This window comes from Pseudochaenichthys georgianus, chromosome 2 (assembly GCF_902827115.2).
Source record: "Pseudochaenichthys georgianus chromosome 2, fPseGeo1.2, whole genome shotgun sequence".
Taxonomy (NCBI): Eukaryota; Metazoa; Chordata; class Actinopteri; order Perciformes; family Channichthyidae; genus Pseudochaenichthys; species Pseudochaenichthys georgianus.
In genome coordinates, this window is record NC_047504.1 from 4,946,966 (window position 1) to 4,951,753 (window position 4,788).

General features: G+C 45.5%; 1 long non-coding RNA gene across 1 annotated transcript; it reads right to left on the reverse strand.

Moving 5' to 3' along the window:
- Window positions 1-813: 813 nt before the first annotated feature.
- Window positions 814-1,610, reverse strand: LOC139434967 (uncharacterized). The gene is made up of 3 exons (XR_011644247.1): window positions 1,501-1,610; window positions 1,220-1,259; window positions 814-905 (listed from the first exon to the last, which is right to left on the reverse strand). It is a non-coding gene; the product is annotated as an uncharacterized lncRNA (long non-coding RNA).
- Window positions 1,611-4,788: the final 3,178 nt, after the last annotated feature.

Sequence of the window (4,788 nt, forward strand, 5' to 3'; positions counted from 1 at the left end):
GCTAACATTTTCAGTAAGCAGTAGACAAAAGAAGTGAAAATATGAATGTAATTTATTTTCAATATTTACATAAATACATAATCATTTTAACAAAAAACATCATAACAAATACAAAATAAAAGGTTTGACAGACAGCCATGCCCAGCATGGGCCTGGAGAGCTGCAGAGTCCAATGGGGGTAAGAGGGGGGGGGGGATGTGGGATGTGGGGAAGAGGAAGAGCAGCCATGTTAACAGTGTTATGGCTACAGATGTAATATCTAACTCAACATTAGCCATGACAGTCTGGGCTTAGCAAGGGCCTTAGAATACATACTCTAAAGGCCAAATCCAAAGACAGTGATACTGACATTTTAGCAGTTCACAGTCTTTGGAGGTGGTCTTTCAGGCAATTGGCTGGTGACTTAAAAAAAATATCATTTCCCCTAGCGGTGAAATGAACTCCATCTCGCAAAAACAGCCCAGGACTGTCATGTCTAATGTTGGAGTGGTCAACAATGGCACCATTTAGGCTATGAACAAAAGTAGCCATAACACTGTTAACAAACTTCCGGGCCTTGTCAATTTTGACAGGATTTGCACCAGCCCTCCACCGGCGCCTCTGGGAGAGCATGATCTTCAAGCCAGGGTGCCGATGGTGAAGCTGGTCCAGGTCCTCCTTCATCTGGTTCAGCAACTGAACACTGGGCACATCCCCCAAGTCATTGCCGCCACAGTGGATGAGGAGGACATCCGGGACTGCTCTTCCTAGCGGGGAGTAGGAAAAGAAAGGGAGGACACCTCTCCAGCGCAGTTCACCCCAACCGAACCAGCACACCCTCAGGTCGAGGCCAAGGTTGCTGCTGATGGTCTCTGTAGCTCTCTGGGCTCCACGCCGGACATAGCTCCCGATTATCCATACAGTCACTATGGGAGGAAAATAAATGAGAGTAACAAATGCTTCAGATCATGAGGAATATCAAATAAAGTGTTGCTCATTTTGTTCCTTTGACAATAACATACAAAATAACTATGAAATCACACCTGTATGGTTAAAAGTAACAAGAGAGCAAAACCTCAAAAAACAGATTAACAGCACACAGTTTATATATATATATATATATATTTATATACTGTGTGCTGTTTATCTACAATTGTGCATACATGTATATGTATAGTATGTTTGTGTGTAATGTCAACCATCTGAAGTCCTGTAAAGTAAGCCAGGACCATCAACTTACAGGTTGTGCAGTTTGGCGTGGATCTTCTTTTTTCTTAATTCTGAAATAAATAAAAATGTTTTAATCAATATAAAAGCACCTTTCTTTTTCTACAGTCATATTTCATTAATCACATTTAATTCACGCAACACTGGCCATATCTCTGCTAGTTTACAAAGTTTAGTTACAAATGACATTTATATTAGAAAAACGGTGAAGCACTTAAAAAACAATTGTATAGTGTAGGTTCAAGAACCTTTAAATCAAAAGGACAAGTTTTGTAAAGTTACAGGGTATCTTACCTTCAGAATATGCCGGGAACGAGGAGCAGTGACCGCAAGCTGGGTTGTTAGCATAGGTTGTTAGCTTAATACTGAATAGAGCATGTTAGCTTAGCTTCTTAGCCTGAGCTAGGTCTGGATCGTCACGCTCGGTGGCAGCAGGTCCCGCCCTGTCCCACCTCGGCTCCGCCTCAGCACCGCCTCTTTGCCCTTATTTGGAGCAGGCGGGAGAAGGCGGGAGTTAGACTCTGACGTCGCTGTCGAGCCGTTAGTGGCCGACTCCGCCTACCGTGAATGCGTTTACCTCGGTGAACAGATCACTCCCCGTTGTGGTTCCTTTCATTGGCCGCATTGCTGCCAGCTCCTCCGTAAGCTTGAAGTCGCGCGTTATCCCCCGGAGAAATATGAGCAGCTGGGCTGTGTCACGGATGTCACAGCTCTCATCCAAAGCCAAAGAAAAAAAGTCGAAGCTTCCCACTTCACTTTGCAGCTGAAACTCCAGATTCTCTGCGATGTCCTCAGGGCCGCCTTAAGGGCTTCACGGCAACTCTGCAGAATCCTATGGGTGACGTCACGGACCCTACGTCCATTTATATATACAGTCTATGGTCCCGGTAGGTCAGGGATGGGCAAATGGCGGCCCCCACCTGTAGTATATAGTGCCGCGCACATATACCATCAGGACGTTAGTGATGGGGTGCGGCGGCGCAGTGATAGGAGTGTATGCAAGCCCGCATCTAGGAGTGATCGATGTGTGTCACGGCTGTAGACCTGTCAAGCAATAAAGACGCATCATACAAAGGGCTACGGATACCTCATTATTCTCCATGACCTGCGGTCAACTATATAGCCTAAAGGACTATTACATGGTGTCAGAAGTCGGTCCAGTTCGTCACTTTGCCGGAGCTAAACAGATGAAAGTTTTGTTAGCCTAAAGCTAACAGGTGCGGTCCCCAGAGAGCGGGAGTCGCAATTTTTTTTGGAAGAAAGAAAAAAGAGATGGATCGATTCGAATTACCATCTCCACTGGTACTCAGTGGCAACTTGGGAGAAAACTGGCGACGATGGGAACAACGCTTCCAAATCTACATGACCGCGAGAGGTGCAGACGGTAAGGACAGGAAGATTAAAGTGGCCATACTGCTGCATGCACTAGGAGAGGAGGCTCTTGAAGTTTACAACACGCTAGACATCGCACATGGTGAAGATGAAGGTGAAGAAGAAGATGAACAGACTGTTAAGGATATTCTAGCAGCATTCAGAGCCTATTGTCTGCCTAAGAAGAACACAGTGTTTGAGAGACATCAGTTTTGGGCACATCCTATGTCAGGTAACACCACGATTGAGAAATACGTGACAGAGCTCAAGCAAAAGAGCAAGGATTGTGAATTTCATACCACAGAAAATGACATGATCAGAGACAAGATTGTGTTTAGTATGAATGACCAGAGACTGAAAGAGAGACTTTTAAGAGAACCTAATCTCACATTAGAAAGGGCCATAGACACCTGCAGAGCTGCTGAGACGGCCAAAGTTCAAATGCTAGCTATGAATGCAGCAGCCCGTACTTGCAGTGCACAAGAACAGTCGACAAGGACAAAAGACACGCACACTGCCTGTACAACGTACACAAGACATGGGACAAAGGCATGAAACATGCACACAATGTGGTAAATCACACCAGCCAAGACAGTGTCCAGCATACGGAGTATCCTGCCGTAATTGTGGAAAACAGAATCACTATGCAACAATGTGTAGGTCAGCTAAAGCCCAACATCACAAGACAGTACATGATGTTTCTCCGGAAATAGACACCCTATATGTTGGGACAGTGAACATCGATCAGCTAAAGTCTAAAGCTGACAAGTCGTGGCATTCTAATGTAAATGTTGACTGCATGTGTGTGAAGTTTAAGTTGGACACAGGAGCAGAGGCCAACGTCCTGCCACTGAAAGTATTCACAGCGATGACTCGAAAAGCCAGACGTGAAAGAAGAACACACCTCAAACTGCAGCCTACAAAGACAGTGCTGGTGGTGTATGGAGGGAGGAGATTGAAGCCGGAAGGGGTGGTAACACTCAAATGCTCCACTCCCAAAACACAGGCAAGTCTGACATTTTATGTTTCCAGGCACTCATCAATTCCCATATTAGGAAACGAGGCATGTGAAGAACTGCGCCTGGTGAAAAGAGTGGACATTGACTCGATAGAAGTGAAACATCCCACAACAAAAGAGGAGCTCATAGCTCAGCACCCAACTTTCTTTCAGGGTTTAGGTGAGTTTGCTGGAGAATATCACATCCACACTGACCCCAAGGCCACGCCTGTCATACATGGCTGTAGGAAGATACCACTGGCAGTAATGGACAGACTGAGAGACACTCTCGATGACTTGTTACAAGCTGATGTTATTGTACAGGTAACTGAGCCCACACCATGGGTTAATAGCCTGGTGATCACAGAAAAGAAAGACAGAACAAAGTTACGGGTTTGCTTGGATCCCAGTGACTTAAACAAAGCTATTCTCAGGCAGCACTACTCCATTCCAACGACCGATGAAGTTCTGTGCAAACTAGCTGGTAAGAAACTTTTCACAGTGCTGGATGAAAAAGATGGATATTGGCAAATAAAGCTAGATAAAGAGTCCTCCCTACTGTGCACATTGAACACACCATGGGGGAGATACCGCTTTAAACGTCTTCCATTTGGGATCAAGTCAGCAAGTGAGGTTTTCCAGCAACGCAACTGTGAGACATTTGGAGATATCCAAGGGATCCACATCATTGCAGATGACATGATAATTGCTGCATCGTCAGAGAAAGAACACGATGAGATATTACAGAAAGTGATAGCCAGAGCAAAGGAGGCTAATGTAAAGTTCAACAAAGACAAGATACAGTACAAGGTGAGCAGTGTCAGCTACACGGGCCATACGGTCACTTCAGAGGGTGTTAAAGCAGACAGCGCTAAGATCAAGGCTATCACAGGCATGCCAACACCAACTGACAAAACAGGACTGCAGCGATTGCTGGGCATGGTGAAATACCTAGCTCAGTACATCCCAGGTGAAGCCACCATATCAGCACCACTGAGACAGTTGTGGAGAAAAGACAGTGTGTGGCTGTGGCAGCACGAACACGATGAAGCAGTCAAACAACTGAAAGATGCTCTCATTACAGCTCCTGTACTCAGTTACTATGACCCAAAGAAACAGCTCATCATACAGGCAGATGCATCCAAAGATGGTTTGGGAGCATGTCTAATGCACGAGGGCCATCTTGCCTATGCATCAAGAGCACGAACACAAAC